This window comes from Cryptomeria japonica, chromosome 4, assembly GCF_030272615.1.
Source record: "Cryptomeria japonica chromosome 4, Sugi_1.0, whole genome shotgun sequence".
In the NCBI taxonomy this organism is placed as follows: domain Eukaryota; kingdom Viridiplantae; phylum Streptophyta; class Pinopsida; order Cupressales; family Cupressaceae; genus Cryptomeria; species Cryptomeria japonica.
Genome location: NC_081408.1, coordinates 722788311 through 722806328, shown reverse-complemented (window position 1 = coordinate 722806328; position 18018 = coordinate 722788311). Strand labels below are relative to the sequence as shown.

The 18018-nt window shown below is 36.5% G+C and overlaps 1 pseudogene; it reads left to right on the top strand.

Annotated features, from left to right (window-relative positions):
* Positions 1–6807: 6807 nt before the first annotated feature.
* Positions 6808–7874, top strand: LOC131875523 (xyloglucan endotransglucosylase protein 1-like; annotated as a pseudogene).
* The last annotated feature ends 10144 nt before the right edge of the window (positions 7875–18018 follow it).

Sequence of the window (18018 nt, the reverse complement as noted above, 5' to 3'; positions counted from 1 at the left end):
GTCAACAACCATTTGGGAAGTTTAAACCGAACAGAGAGTTCATTAAGTTCAATGAAAACATCATTAACAACAATGTGAATGCAGCATCAAGTGTGCCTCCTATTTCTAAGTTTTTCAAGAAAGAAAGAAAGTTTACTCCTTTGAATGAATCATTGCATAGTATTATGAATAAGTTATTGGAACAAAATGTGCTTACTCTCCCTCCTATAAAGCAAATAGATCCTGCAAAGATTAATTCACCCTATTTTGATAATAAATCTTTTTGTCAATTTCATCGTCAACCTGGGTATGATACTGAAAAATGTTTTGCTTTAAAGGGTAAAATTCAAGATTTGATTGATAATAATACTATCTCTGTTTCAAGTGTGAATGATAAAGGCAACACATCTGTAGCTCCTCCTAACCAAAATCTTAAGATTTTTACTGATCCATTACCTTCCCATACCTCTAATGTGATTGAGACTAATGATTCCTCTTTCTCACCTGATAGTCTTGTGTCTATGACTCCGAATGTGATTAACTTTGTAGAGCAGCAGAAAATCCTTAAAGAACCTTCCATCACATTTGATTCCAGTGAAGCTATCAGGGCACTTGATGGTCCTTTATATATAGTTGCAAAAGTCAAGAATACACCTTGCTGTGGAGTGCTTATTGATCCTTCTTGCATGGTTAATATCATTACTGAAGAATTTCTTTTTACTTTGCAATTGAATCAAGTGATCTATGACGAAATAAATGTGGTTGTGAAACTATTTGATGCATTTTCTTCTCCTGCAATTGGTTCTATTACATTACCTATTGAGGTCCATAACAAATCCCTTGATGTGAGCTTTGCTATTATTCCATCATCCGAACAATTTTGTGTGAAGCTAGGCTATCCTTGGCTATCTTCCATGGAAGCTATTGCTTCTCCTATTCACAAGTGTTTGAAATTTCCCCATAATGGTGAAGTTGTTACTGTCAATCATAGTCTCTTTAAACCAGCTGAAAGAACTTCTAGCATTCCTATTGATTATTTTTGGCCTAAACAATTTCAATCTCTTCCACCGCGAAGTGATCATCTTTTCAAATCTTATCAAAAGTGGAAAAAAGATATGATCCTATCTCTAAGTGAACCTAGAACACCCAAACTTGATATTCCTATCATTCTTGAGAAGGAAGTTCTTCCTTTGAAAGATAAAACTAATGTCTTTCCTCAAGAAGATTCCCAGCCCATCCCTGTGGATGTGACTATGTCTATGTCTAATAAACTCCCTAAAGGTAGACCTATACCTCCTCGTCATGATGGACTTGGTCTCCTTCCTAAACTAGATATTCCTCCTTTATACGGAGTAGTTCCTCCTCCTTCCTCTTATAAAGAGAAGAGACCTTCCTCTTCTCCTATTATTCAGCCTAAGAGACCACAACCTAAACACCCAAGTGATAAGGATGAGAACATTCCTCCTCCTCAATCTTCTCAACTTCCTACTAAGACTAGATGAAATTGTTCTGCGCGTGAACGCCGACGAAAGCGTTGTCTTAGAGCTCGTACAGCTGCTTCTCAAACTTTGCAATCCCCAAAGACACCTTCAGCTAGTATTATTCCATTTTCTCCTCAGCCGAAAATTGAGCGAAAATCTCCTAAACATAAGATGCATGATGGTTTTGATCCTGTGCGAGTTAAAGATCCTATTTTTATAAATCTTGATGATGATATAGATGAAAATGTTATTCATGATGAAAATGTTACTCCTCTTACTTCTAATAGTGAATATGAATATGTTGATGTTGATAACCATTTATCTAACGAATTTTCTAAAGCACTTATCCTAGCTCCTAGACAAGAACAACGTGGCTTGGAACATGAACATAGCCCTTGTTTGGATCTTGTGATAGCTCCATTTGCTGTGTTGGATGTTCCTCCTCTAGCGTGTTCCCTACCTTCCCGAATTATTGATCAGGAAGATCGGGGGGTGGATGACGTGCTAGACTAGTTTCATCAGCATAGCAGACTCTCTCCTCCTCTCTTGATCTCTTTTGTTACTTCTTCTATGTGTTATTCTCATTCTTCTATTTGTTGTCCTTAGTGTTGTCTACTTGAGGATGATGCAAAGCATTGAGATCTCTTTTGGTCTCTCTCATGTTGACTCGAAAGACGCATGTGTTCCCTTCTTCTAGGTGACCTTCCTTGATTGGGGAATGAAGAAAAATTATGCATACATACATATGATATACATGAATTATCATACAGCATACTGACCCCAAGGAAAGCGAAGTCACCTTGTGCTTTGTGTTTTGTGTCTATTATTCTTGGGCTTATCTCACACTTGGGGGCTAAATCCTTGTGATAACGTGCTCCTTTCCCTTCTCATTTCCTATATGTATCACTACCTTAAAGCAATCACCCCCGATGAGGCGTGTGCGATCGCTTTAACGTAGGGGGGCATACACCCCGTTCATATCTCTTCAAGATACTTGAAAATTTCTTGGCAAATTTAGCTTTGCCTTGAAAATTTTTGATATTTTTCTTGCATGACTCATAGTGAGGGAACCTTACTACTGACAGTCATGGTTCTCCCTCTTGATCTTCCCTTTTACTTTCTCAATCGAAGTCATAAGATCCTTAGTCCACTGGGGGCTTGGTGTATCTTGCCTCCTTGACTTGGTGAAAGTCTTTCAATGTTGTTTCCTTGTACTTTACCGGAAGTATGGGCGTATGCTTATACTCCCGCTAAAGTGGGGGCTAAATGTAGCGTCCTAAAATTGTGACACTTGCAATTTTGACTGCATTTGGGTCTTCACGATGGTAGCGCAACGTTGAACTTGAATGGAGACCCTGAAACCTATTTGCAACATCAAAAACTGCATATTTCTGCACCTTGGCTTGATCCTCCTTGCACCCTGCTGTCCCGGGAGGTGGGACCAGGGCGCTGGTGCTGTCCCGGGAGGTGGGACAATGGCGCCCAGCGCCCTGGTCCTTGGCCCTATTTTGGGCCCGGTCTCTTGTTGGGCATCGGGTCTTTAAGTTTGCAATTCAGAAAATAATGTTCCTATGTCGGCCTAAGGTCGGAAAAATCAGTCTCCTAACCCTAATTGACAAGTATATAAACTACATTTCCCCTCCCGGAAAAGAGGAGGAAAAACATATGTGTGCAAGAGGCGGAAGCGATATTCAAACATTCAAATATTCAAGCATTCAAACATTCCTTCAAGCAATTGAGCATTCTAGGTTTCCATTCAAGGCTAGGTGTTGCATTCAAGACAAGGATTCAACCATTGAAGAGGAGATCACCTACAACATACAACATACAACATACAACATCATTACACCTTCGCATGTAAGAATACAAACATTCTTACAACAAGGTATCAGTACTTGTTTACATTACAAACATTTACATTTACAACATTCTCATTTCTTGGTTAATTCCAAAACCGGGGTTTGACTTGAAGGCAAACCCCTAATCCCTAACCCCCCAATCGTCCTCTCTTTTCTGTGTGTAGGTTGTAGGTATGTGGTTGTAATTGAAAATCTAGAATCCTTGTGCAGAGACAAACAGATCCCCCTTCGTTTCGCGGATTTTTCGGAGGACCGTGTGCACTCCGGGTGCCATCGTCTCGTCAACTTTCGCTCAAATTTGTAGGACAGCATCGTCTCGACATTTTACTACTAATTTCAAGTCCGTAGCTTCATTCCGTGTCCCTATCTCCGTCTACAAGTGAATCTTTCTTACTTTACATGCACTCCTAGTTCAATCCTTCTATCTACATCCTTTACAAAAGAGGGTATCCTTGCTATCTCAACCCTTGAAACTGATTTAGAATTCAATCTTGCATTGTGTGGGATTGGATCTTGTGAGTTTCAACCCCTCTTTTGAATGTAAAGTCTCTCCTAAGTGAAAACCGTGAACCCTAGTGACCTCCTTTCTCTCTCCTTGGAGTGGGGGAACACCTAGGGTTCGATTTTCCGCTTTACAGTTTCCTGTGGTGTTGAGGTTCTTTGGAGTGGGGTAGCTTTTCCTTCCTCTCTCTGAGACTTCCTCTTGGGACTCCTCTCCTAGTTGGGAAGGGTAATTGAAATGATGTTTACTCTACTTCTTTTAGTGTTCCTATGGAGATGGACCTTGAAGGTGTTTTGTTATTTAAATATTATTTTGCTGATGGCTTTTTTTGGGGGTCGGATTTGGTATTTTTTGAGAATGATAGTGTTCTTCTTGGAGGCAATTCTTCCCATGTTGTGGCGGGTGGTTTCCAGAGGAGTGCTGAGGGTTGGTTACCCTATGGGCGTTTAACCAGGGAGGGCTTTGTTTTTTTCATCCTCGTGATGGCACTAGACTCTTTCTTATTTCAGAAGATGTTATTTTTGACAATTTTTGCTTTTGTCTTCTACTACCCCTGTCATGTAGTGGGCATGTTTGGATCAATTAGCTTAGAACTTCTAGATTGGTGATTGAGTTGGGATCTTCTTGTCACTGAGTTGAAGGCTAGGGTCTCTACCCTATATTTTTTCTATTTGGGGATTTGTCTGCCAATATTTTTGTTGACAGCTGGTCTATTGAGGTGACCCTTGATGTTTTGTTAGCAGGCTACTCATCATGAAAAAGGTTCTGGGGTGCCTTTCGAAACCCCTTGTGTTTGTTTGTGCTAGTCCATTCCATGATGTCTTATCTTGTTACTACTATAGAATGGCTAGGAGTTTCTATTTTAACTAGGTTCATGGGTGTCCCCAGATCAGTGTTCTCTAGTATCCCTAATCATAAAAGGTTGTAGAATGTCTTTCAAATTTGCTTTTGATTTTTTTATCCCTTGGCTAGTTTTCTCTTAGTTTAACGGGGTTTTTCAAGAGGATGGTTTGGGGCACACTCCTAAACCCCTCCATTTTCATTAGGTGATTTCCTGTGTTTGGGATATTGTTTCCACTAGTTGGGGTTATGGTCAAAAGCCTCTTTTCGAAAAAGGTTTTGCCTCTTTTGTGTTTTTGCTTGGTGTGCATGTCTCATGTGCCCTACGTAGCACTTTTAGCATTTATGTAATGGTGCAGGCCTATCTTGCTTTTTATTAATCAAAACATAATAATATTTTTTAGATGTAGAGTTAGGTTTTTGGTAGAGACATCATTGTGAGAAATTAATAATAGGAATATAGTCATCGATAGAATGCACTCCATTTTAATGTAATCCATACAGAACAAAATTGAAGGAGAACATAAAATCAAAATTAAAGGGACCACAAAAGACAAAAGTATTAAAAAAATGATCTATTTCTCAAAATGTAACCCTAATGTACACATGTTATTATTTTCATAATATGATATTTTTTATTAATTTTTAAATATTATTTATTTTAATTGGTAAACTAAGAAGTTTAGCATTAAAGAAGCACATTATAAATTAAATTGAACAAACATTATAAAAGTTCCAAACTCAGCCCATGCCTAATTAATTTTTTGTTTTACCTATAATATAATTGTAATTTTTGATAGCTTAATTTAATATTACCTATTTAAAAGACTAAATATTAATATAAATGCTATACTATATCACTACATAAGGTAATCATTAAGAATAGCACAACTTTTATAAGGTTTATTATTCTAATTAAAATTTGATAGCCTCTTGAAGAATTTTAGATTTTCTTTAAAAATATATTATTTGACATTGTTGATTATAGCTATCAAAACAACATTTGATTTAAGTATAGTTAAAAATATTATAGTGGAAAGAAAAATCTTCAAGGTATTATCGAAAATGGATTAAAACTATTACTGTTTTTCACTTAATTTTTTTGTTATTGTTATGTTTTATTTTGAATTCTATTTTTTAACCCTAGAGTATAATCTTGTATCCATCCACCCCCTCTCTCTATATAAATAATTTTTAATTAATAAAATACTTACAGTTAAATTCATAAAATAGATAGAATTAAATTGCTGGTAAAATTTTTAGATACCAACTTGCCACCTCAGAAAGAAGGAAAATAACTTATATGTATAACGAAAACCCCAAGCCCCTTCCCCACCCTACAGGGAAAAGGAAAATAACTTTTAGTGTTGTAGGTATAACGAAAGCCCCATGCCCCTTCCCTTTCCCTTCTCAAATAGGAGCGTGTTGTTCAAAATAGACCTTTGACCAAATCAACTGCAACTTGTTTCTGATCGCTCAAATCTATTGCAAGTTGTTCTCCATTAATCAATTCTCGTGGTAATCATGAGACTACAACGTGCCATGGAGTTGTGTGTCTTTAACAACCTGGAATTTACATGAAGCAGCTAAAATACAACTAGAAAACACTTTCTCTTACAATTATCATGGGATGTGAGCTCTGGTATCAAAACGTTGAAAAGATGAGGATAAAAGGGAGCTTCCAGACAAATGAACCGGCCACAGAAAAAAAATCCAGATTGTTATCCCTGTAAAGCCAAACCTTGCACGTACCCAAATAAACCCCAAGGCGTGACAACTCATTCATACAAGCGATTGGTAGCTTTCAGCCATCACAAATCCACTATCTTCTTAACACCTTACCTATATTCGATTTTCTCATTTCAACTCTGTTATCAATGGCCCTCCTAGTGCTTTTCCTCATATTTATGGTCTCAATCTCCCACCATGTTTCAGCAGATTTTTATAGCAATTTTGATATCACATGGGGTAGTGATCGCGCTAAAATACTCAACAAAGGGCAACAGTTGTAGCTTACTCTTGACCGATCCTCAGGTATAACGAAAAACCATATTTTTCTACTCATATCATCCTTTCCTTATTGTATATAATTCAAATTCTATGTCGAACCTTAATTTAGATGTTATATGATACGCTCGGGATTTCAATCCAAGAAGGAATACCTGTTCGGAAACATTGATATGCAAATCAAGTTGGTTCCTGGTAACTCGGCAGGCACTGTAACGGCATACTATGTAAGTCCGCTTAATATATCATAGTATTCGTATTAGTAATGACATAGGACATATTATCCTTCTTAGCTGAGCATGGCAAATAAATTCATGTGTTGAAATATTTGGTGCAGCTTTCGTCCCAAGGCAATAACCACGATGAAATTCACTTCGAGTTTTTGGGAAACCTGTCTGGAGATCCCTACGTTATGCACACAAATGTTTACTCTCAAGGCCAGGGCAATCGGGAACAACAATTTAACCTCTGGTTTGATCCCACCGCCGATTTTCACACTTACTCTCTGCTCTGGAATCCTCAACAAATTATGTATGTAATACAAGCATTACTCGTAATTTTATGGATATAATTATCTATAGTTCTAATATATCATGGTGGTCGTATTGTGCAGATTCTCTATGGATGGAACACCCGTGAGAGTGTTCGAGAACAACGAGAAGTTGGGCGTTGCATATCCGAAGAATCAAGCAATGAGAATATATTCGAGCCTGTGGAACGCAGACGATTGGGCAACCAGAGGCGGGGCAATGAAGACCGATTGGAGCAAAGCACCCTTCGATGCCTCTTTCCTCAATTTTAATGCATAGGTGTGCACAAAGTCTTCTGTTTGCTCTGCAAATTCATGGTGGAGTCAGGCGGCCTTGGATTTCAGTCAGGAACAGAAACTGAAATGGGTGCTCAAGAATTACATGTTTTATGATTACTGCTTGGACAGAAAAAGGTTTCCGCAGGGCCTTCCTGCAGAATGCACCATCCAGAGAGTTAATTGAACAAAAAAACTAAATAAAGTCTTAGTCGACAGAGCATATCATTGAGATCTATCAAATATTCTTTAATTTTTCTGTCATTGAATTCTATCAATTCGTTTGAGATTGCAATAACTAGACTGGGATATCACGAATTGTGATCACTTGAAATCAAATAAAACGTACCCACTTTGTGTAAGAATCCCATGTGTACTCATTACAAAGGAATGAATATTAAGGTTGCGATGTAGTTGTGATTGCTACTTAAAATTGTGTCGTCATCCTTATTTTTAGAGGAAGAGGTTACCTTTAAATTATAATTGGAAAAAAGTTGACAAAATGTCATTTTTATTTGTATATAAATGAGTGTGTGTAAAACAGTCACCAAAGCTGTTGGTTTGTGAGAGATTTAGGTTCGAATACCAATAGCTACTTTCCTCTAGGTCTGTATAATAATTACATACGTTAATAATGATTCCAAAATTAAATATATATAATAATAACAGAAAGTTTATATCTTTAAATGATATGAAAGTGAATACATAAAAAATATATTATAGGAAATTTTCTTGATCTATTATATAAATATATTAAATAAATTTTTTGATCAATTAAGGTAGTAAGATTTTAATCCTAGCCCTATTTCTAGGTGAGGTCACAAATGAGGGGCCTCAACTTGACATTAACACGCCCACCTATGCCTTGGCCATCCATTTCTCCTCCTTGTTTCTCCTCCACCATCAACACTAGCCCTAGCTCTAGGTGGGGCCACAAATGAGGGGCCTCATCCTTGACATTAACACTTGATTGTCCACCTTTTCCCTAGCCGTCTATCTTTCCTCCTTGTCTCTCCTCCATCAATAGAACTGGCCCCAGCTCTAAGTGAGGCCACAAATGAGAGGCCTCATCCCTAACATTAACACTGACCGTCCATCTTTGCCCTAGCCATCCATTTCTCTGCCTTGTCTCTTCTCCACCACCAACACACACCTCCTCCTACACATCTACATTTGGCATTAATGGCTAGCTGATATACCTCCACATCCTCCATCTTGTTTCATGTCTACCTTAATTCTCCTATCACTAGCAAGACATCCACATTGATAGCCCATCAAAGGCATAAGTTGCACCATTAACAATGCAACCACTTAACCATCACACTATAGGATGAACCACGAAAGCTAATACATAAATGATTAGTATAATATTTATCTAATCAAATATGAAAAAAAGGGAGAATTCATATCTACAAGTGGTATTAAACTAGCAATTGCACCCTAGTGTGCAATGGGTACATCAAAAAGGTGTGGAAAGCTAATCATAAATTTTTTGGTCTATGTTTTGCATACTAAGATGGGAAGCATCTCAAAAGAGAGAGAGAGAGAGAGAGAGAGAGAGAGAGAGAGAGAGAGAGAGAGAGAGAGAGAGAGAGAGAGAGAGAGAGAGAGAGAGAGAGAGAGAGAGAGAGAGAGAGGTAAGGAGATAGAGATTGGGGATATAGATAGAGAGGGAGATAGAGATAAAGATAGGGGATAAAGAGAAAGAGGAGACATGGATATAGACAGATGAAGAGATTGATATATAAATAGGGGTTTAGTGAGGGAGATGTAGAAAGATAAAGATAGGGATAGTAAGTGATATATAGAGAGAGAAATATAGGGGTATAGATAATGATATGGAGATAGGGGGAGAGATTAAAGAAGAAAAATGGAGAGATGGAGATAGAAGGGAAAATATATATAGATATAGAGATCTAGGAAAAGGGAGAGGGAGAGAGAGAGGGAGGGAGATGGATTTATAGATAGAGGGAGACATGTCTAGCGATAGAGGAGGGAATAGGAAGATAGAGGTAGAGATGAAGAGGGACATAAATAAATAGAGAGATAGAGAGGGTTGGAGAGATAAAGATAGATACGGGAAGATAGATTGGGTGAGATAAAGAGATATAGAGGAAGAGGGAGAGGTAGAGATATATATAGATATGCCTATGATGAGATTGAGTGATTTAGAGCTCAAGATATAGGGAGATATAGGGGGGGGAAAGAAAGACAAAGAGACAAATAGAGTGGGGAGATGGAGAGGGAGATAGAGATAAGGAAGGAAAAATAGGGAGTGCTCATGCATATGTGTGGGTGAGAGAGAGATATAGAGATAGAGATAGGAAGGAATAAATAGGGTGTGTGTGTGTAAGAGTGTGCGAGAGAGATATGGAGATAGGGATATAGAGATCCAACGATGATTGAAACAAAATTTATAAATTACGAAATGTGGCTCGGAGAGGGAGAGACATTTAGGCAGAGAGAGATGGATAGATAATGCGACACAGATAGAAGAAGACATGGACAAAGAAATAAGGAGATATAGAAGTAGAGAGGAAAGAGATGTAGATATAGAAGTCTAGGAAGAGGAGAGAGAAAAAGAGAAATAATGGGAGATAGAGAGAATGAGAGAGGAAAAGGGAGAGGCAGAGATAAATGGGAGGGTACAAAGAGAGATATATGGGAAGAGAAAAGTAGAGAGACAAAGAGATAGTTAGGGGATAGAGAGGGAGAGAAGAAGGGAGATGTGTAGAGAAATATAGCGATAAAGAAAGAGTGATAAGTAGAAGAGGGAGGTAGAAGAGGTGGGAGAGAGGAAGAGAGATGGGTAGAGGAGAGCAAGAGGGAGAGAGAGATAGAGGAAGGAGGGAGGGGGTGAGAAATGGGAAAGGAAGAGGGGGAGAGATGTAGATAGAGGGTAATATATAGAGAAAGAGAGGGATAGGAAAAATATAAAGAGTAGTGAATGATATGGATAGTGAATATATAGAGTACTGAGAGGGAGATAGAGAGAAATTGAGATATATAGAGTAGTGAGAGGGAGATAGAGAGAAATTGAGATATATAGATATAGAGTATGAGAGATGGACATAGAAATGGAGTAATGATAGAGGAAGAAAGGGAGGGAGAGAGATGAAGAGATGGAGAAATAGATATGGGTTTAGGGAGGGAGTAAGGAAGGGAGATATGGGGATAGATAAGAGATACATGGATATAGACATGCAAAAGAGCAAGAGAGAAGAGGAGAGAGAGAGGGAAGTGGGAGAGAGATGGGTAGAGAGAGAGATATAGAGAAAGAAAAGGGGGGAGAGAGGTAGAGAGAGAGAGAGAGAGAGAGAGAGAGAGAGAGAGAGAGAGAGAGAGAGAGAGAGAGAGAGAGAGAGAGAGAGAGAGAGAGAGATAACTCAATATAGAGAGGGAGTGGGAGAGGAATAGATGAAAAGATATAGATAGAGGGAAATGCATAGAGATAGAGAAGGGTATAAAATGAGATAGTGGGATAGGGAGATAGAGGTACAAAAGGATATAGATAGAAAGATATATAGATGAGTGAGGGGAAGATAGATAGAATTAGCGATATAGAGATATAGAGTTTGAGAGATGGAGGGAAAAATAGAGTGATTGAGAGAGGAGGAGAGGGAGGAGGAGAGAGGAAAGGGGGAGAGAGGGAGAGATAGCTGAATAGATAGAATGGTAGAAATGACCCATAAAATGCCTATAAATTTATGTTTGTAGTCACAAGATTTATAGTTTGGAAGTAAACTTGAATTATAGACATGTAGTTATTGATTGGATATATAGATAAAAAGGGAGAGGGAGAGATGGGAAGATAGAGATAGAGGGGGCAAGAATGAGAAATAAAGGAGGTGCATTAAATTTTGAAAATATAAAGAAAAATTGAAATGCAAGAAAGAGCCTAAGTAAGTCCAACAATTGGAGAGTGAATTATCCAAATTATTATTAAAATAGAGTGTACACATCCTTAAAAGTAATAAGAAAATATTATATAATATATTAATATTACTATTATTCTAAAAAATATGTAGATATTATATATATTATATTATATTTATGTTTAATTTTAATATTATTATTTAATAAAATATTATGTAATAAAATTTTAAAGTAATGGCATGTATTATATTTCATATAATATGTAATAATGAACATAATTTTATTATATATTTCATTAGATTTAATAATATATTTAAAAATAAATATATGTTTGCAGCCCTTTCTTAGCATCACAGTTTCCATATATATTTAATAATATATTTCATTAGATTTATATATGTTTGCGGCTCTTTCTTAGCATAATGGTTTCCATCTTATTGTGGTTTCGGCTTCAAATGCCCTTGACCAATAGTGGGTTTGCATGGTTTTGACCTTTTGTGCCCTAGAGAGGCCATGGTTTTGCTCGTGGAGGTGGGGGGTTCCTCTCTTTGCCCTTTCCCTGAGTTGGGATCTCTCTGTCAAATCTTTCGATGCTAATTGTGGGCATGACTTTCATGGTTCATTTTTGGACTATCTTGTCCGTCCTTGGAGGTATATTTTGGAGGCTATGACCCCATTCTTCCTATCTTCTGTGTTTACCCTATCTTTTGTGGTATTCAATTTTAGAGGCTGGTTAGGAGATATTTCCCCCCTTTTTTTTCTTTGTTTATTTTATTTGGGTGGTGTTGTCTCTATTTTTGTGAAAGGGTTTTTTGTGTTTTCCCTTTTGGCTGAAAAATGTGGCCATTTTTAGTCTTGGCCCAGTTTTAGTTTTTCAATTTTTTGTTAGTGGTGAATATGGGGGGAGTGAGATTCTTTGGCTCTTCTTTTAGCTATTCCCATTGAGATGGACTTCTCTATGAGCAATATATCTTTTGATCCCCATGTTGGTTGGCTTTGGCCGGATGGCTTGGACATCCTTGCTTTTATCTTTTGGTGTTGTTGCAAGAAGGTTCTTTTACTTGGTGGTGATCTCACCCTTGCATTGATGTTCAACAACTAATTGATGGTTTTTATTCTAATTTTCCTATAGAGGTGGTTTTGTTTCCTATAGTGGAGACAAGTATTGTAGGAGAAGACATGTTTTGTGATAAGGGGGTTGTTGTCACCCTTTGTTCAAGAGATGCCTTTAGTTTTGTCTTTGAGCTCACATTGAGGTGGAGCCTTGGGACGTTGGAGGTTTCTTGCTTCTACATCGAGAAAAAGTGGTGATTAAAAGGAAATGCTATTTAATGATTTTCTCATTATTTTTTGGGCTTGAGATGGTTGTATTCTTGAACTATTTGGTTTAATGGTTAGAGTCTTGTTGCTAGAACAATTATTTTCTGTTGTTGTTTGGCTGCTATTTATCCAATAACCATTTTTGGCAGCATTCTATTAATGGCTACTATTTACCTATGATCTACCTTCTTGCAGATTTATGTTTGTGACTTTTGGATCCCACCAAAATCCGTTTGTAAAGAGTTTTGGATCCCTTCAAAACCTATTTGACCACTAATCAAAAACAAAATAATTAGATAATAGACATTTACAAAATACAATAAAACTAGATATATTAAAAATAATTACAAATAAATATCAAATAATAATACTTAAATATAAAAAAATGGGAGAGTACGCAACTTTCACATTGTTCCCCAAACTATATGGCACTTTGTATGCATATGGAAATTTCACCATTAGTAATAGATAACCGCAATAACTTGCGGTTACATTTAATTCTTTGCAAAGCATGACCAAAATTAAAGGGAAGAGAGGCCATTAAAAAAAAGTAAAACTATAAAAATGTGGAAGACTTAGGAGCCATTCCCAATGCCTGGCCAGCCAGCACCCAAAAATAACTTCAAAACGTGGAAGCTATGAATATTCCTAATTTACAGCCATGTCTGGTGTTCCCGTGCCTTTATCTTTAAAGCGTAGGGGAACTCAAAACATTTGTTGCCATCTTTAAAATTCAGATTCGTTTTTGACCAAAAAAAAATAATAAATGAAAAATTTCTATGGGCTCTAGAATAGCAAAATCCAGTCAAACCTAGAAAATGGCGGAATGGCCTGGCATTGAATTCATTCAATTGGTATTTTTTGGTGGATAACAGGAGGCCGCATTTATTTTTATCCAGTCATATCCCAGGTAGAGAATTGCTCATAATATTGGGCATTAGACTTCATACAGAATCTTGTTTTGAAATAACTAAATCAATTTACAATCCTTTAAAAATCTCCTCTTCCGTCTGTCTAAAACAGCCGACAAACACTATAAAATACAATTTTTTTGTGTTTCCGAGAGGCAAGGGAACCTCCACATTGTCCCCAATGCCAATCTCTTCAAATGGACGTTTGAAGTCTGCACAAATTGACTCGACCGATTAAAACTCGGGGCCACAGATTATTTAATAACTTGCTAAAAAAATTCAACACTTGTCTGTAAGAAGACAATGCGTTCCAACTCATCCATACAACTCACATATTGATTCCCTAACCCCATCAATTCCTCCCTTGCATAAGCCTTCCCCTATATATCGATTTCTCTAACACCATTCAGACTACTTTGCTAATCTGTGTTAATATTTTGATGCTGGCGTGTCTTCGCTTCATTTAATAATGATCTCCCCTCTCCCAAAGCTTTGGATTCGAGTGAGCAGCAGAAACTTGAATGGATGCACACAAAGCTATACGTGATATATGATTACTGTTCAGACTCGCAAAGCTTTCCAGCAGGCCTTTCTGCTGAATGCACTCACTAGACTTCAAACATGAATTGCCCGTCCACAAAGCAGAGAAGACTAGCTAGATTCTTCAAATTCTTTATTAATGTATCATTCATTCTTTCATATTTTTACAGTAAAGGGCCTATGTGAGCCACTGATTACGTTCTAACATTTTCCTGTCCAATCGAGCGTTTTCTATTAATTTGATATTTCAAAAGTTGTACAAAAACGATGCTTCAAATATGATGATTTTTTAAACAGCAACTGTTATACCATTGGGTGTTAGTTTTGAATTTAACGTTTTCTCATGGCTATCAAACATTTGTTATTTTAATAATTAATGTTTGTGAAATTAACTTCATACTCGTGCACGCTAATATTGTGTGAACCTTATTGTAATTCATATTATTGCATTGATTTAATTTAAATTTTTATCGAGGAAAAATTAAATTAATTTTTTTTCAATTTTTTTATTATATTAATGATAAAGATGTACATATTGTAAAACACAATGACTAATATATCAAAAGAATAGGTTCTTAAGTCGAGTAGAGTATACACAATGATAATTAGAACAAAATAGCAGCTCCTTATGCGAGTAAAAATTCATGACTATGCAAAGATGTTATCAAAACAAAACCATTCGCACCAACCTAGTCGGAACAAAAGTTCCCCAAAATAGAATAGAGGATTAATTAGTCTTCCTCATTGGTGGCTTGCTCACCAAAAGGCTCCGCAGGATGTTGCTCCTGCACAACCCTTTTCATAAACATAGTCATCCATTCTATGCTTGTTGTTGGCTCAATTGCAATGTTTTTATTTAAGAAGGAACATCCATGTGCCCCTCAGCTACAATGCTAAAGGATGGTGATGGCCTTAAAATTGTCAAGAAAATGATTTCAAACCATAGGAGCTCCATGATTGAAAAAACAAGAAATGTCTAGCATGATGGGTATACCCACTCTCAAACGAGCTACTGCTAACACAATCTCCAAATCTCTAAGAAAAACAGTTTTACCTAGTATGTTGGCTAGCTCCAACACTATGCACTGGAGCTCTCCCAAATTTAAAAGGGATACCATGAACCAAGATGAAAATTTTGTGCTCACATGGTAGTGATCCTTATCTATAATAAATTCATCAAGCAACACCATTTTGATCACCTCCAACAGGCACCCATTTGGTGCTAAGAATACCACATTCAAACGTTGACCCATGATCTGGCCAAGATAGGCCATTTGCCTACAACCACTAACAACATAAATAGGTGTTTCCATTTCTTCATTGTGACTAGTTTTATCTAAAGTGAGAAGCCAAATGCACAAAAACAAACCACCCAAGCCTTTAATAGATAGATGTGATGTCTTCTGACGTGAGGAATTGAACTAAAGAGTGTGTTCATCTAATTTGAACATTGCAAAAGTACAAATTTCAATCTTTTCAAATGAGATGAAATACTAAGGAATCTAATGACATAACACCAGTCAAACTAGTTACTAGAGTTGAGTGGCACTTGGCTATGAGAGAGAAATAAAAGTATGGCAAATACTAAGGAAATCAAGGCAAAATTGACTGATGTGAAGGTTGATAGATGGGAAGTATGAGCTCCCACCTCGAAAAAGACCATTAAACTCATTCCAATTAAATCATAAAATGAATGTGACTCTAGGGTACAAAACCATCACACTTTCCAACAATGATGACGACACCTTGATAAAGGAAGTGACATCATCTATTATTAGGTTGCAGAGACTGTCGTTGTTGAGTTGGCGTCATGGTAAATATGATTAGCCATTTAGTGTGGAAGGCACTCAACCACTAGAAGAACCTCATCAATAAGAACATGGAGGTGTCAGCTAGGGGTAGATCGTTGTTTGGCACACTAATCACCATTAGAGAATCACTTTCAATCTTCAAATGATTAAATATTTGCACATCACAGAGTTTAAGCCCATGGAGAAGGGCTTGAAACTCAACCTCATTTTTGGTTCCCTAAACCAATGGGAAAGAAGAAGTAAAGATAGTTATTACTCTTTATGGTGAAAGTGGATAATAATAACATTGAAAGACTAAAATAGATTCAACCACAAAACCCTAGCCTAACAACAACAAAGATCCACCATAACATATGAAGATTACCTAAGACAATGTAAATGAAAAAAAATCACAAAGATTATACCATCACATGTCCAATAGGGTTTGAATCTCCATTCTTCCTATCTTGATTGATCTTGCTTGATATATTTGCTCTCAGATTTTATGTGTGCACAAGAGCTCAACAAAGAACGGAAATGTGGTTGCAAGTAGACTTGATCGCATATGAAAGTTCAAAAGCATAGTTGGGTCAAATAGAATGATTAGTTGATTAGGGTTGATAATGAAGGAAGCATCTCCTTATATAAAAGACACTATAAGAAATGGAGGGATAAGATTAAGAGGTGCAAAAGATAAATGGTCAGCTAGGGTTAGAGGGAAGGTAGAGAAAATAAGAAAATAATGAAAGGGTAGGTAGTGTAGAAATTAAGAGATGAATGACATGTTTCATAGGTAGAAAAGGCTAATGAATTAATTAAATAAATAAAGATTTATTTAATTAATAGAGGAAGTGGGATCAATTAAATAAATAAAAGTATTTATTTAAATGAGAAATATGGCTAGAAGAGGATAAATGAATGAATGAAATAAATAAAGATTTATTTAATTAATAGAATAATTAGGCTTAAATAATTAAATAATAAAAATATTTATTTAATTAGATGGGACAATTTTAGGTGTCTACAATTACCATGTGAGTCTCGATGTATACACCTTGTACCAGAAAGGCCAAGATTTCTCTAAGAGGAACCATTAAAATTGAGATTCACCCATTTAACTATTGGAGGTTTCCATGTTGCAAGAACTTGGAGAGGACCACAAACCCTATTAACAAAGGAAAATAAATTTTAAATATTACATATAAGTAGTTTATTTTCAATTAATCAAAGAAGGATGGGCGTGAACCTTTTAGATAATTCATTAAAAGCAACTATTTGGGGTGCATGAGGAGTGCACACCCAGTCAAAATACTATAGGAGACAAAAACAAATGCCAAAAACCAACAGACAACGAAGATAAAACCATTAAATATAGAGACAAAAAATAGACTAAAAAACCATGTTGCACGTATGAGTGTCTTTGTCATCATTGATGTCAAGCTTGTGTTGTGTGGATTGGATGTTAACGATCATGTTGATATGCATATATTGTTGTATCTACGTTGAGTATTAGAAGAGATGTACAGTGGAAGTGTGTGATTCAATATGTCTTGATTCGAATGCCTGGTTTAAATGATATTATGCTATAGAGTTATTTGTAGACATATGTTGTGGTGATCAGATGATGTTAGATATTGATTTAAGTTGTTTCTGGAATTTTTAATTTTCCCTACTTGGTTCAAAAATTATGCTATTATCAAGTTTTCTCTAGTGAACTATGTTATGATCCGAAGTGTATATTTGTATTGGATATGCTACAAATTATCATGTAGATCAAATGTTATTATTATTAAGGTGATGTACTTCTTTTGTGGCGGACCGCTAATTCTGCTTTTGGGTTTGAGATAAAGACAATTTGGATTTAAAAGTAGATTAGTTTGTATTCGCTTATGCATTTTCCTCTGAGAAGTTTTGTGTCAAGTTTTTTGGTGATTATTGGAAGGTGTGTCGACTTGGTTTGAATCCTTACACATCTTCTTTACCTTTTAGATGATATATTTTGGGTTGGTGCTATGTACACATTACATCTATCTTTTGGTCGACCTAGTAGAGCTTATTGTTGATCCGATTGGTATATAATGGACATAACCATTGTATTTATGGTAGAA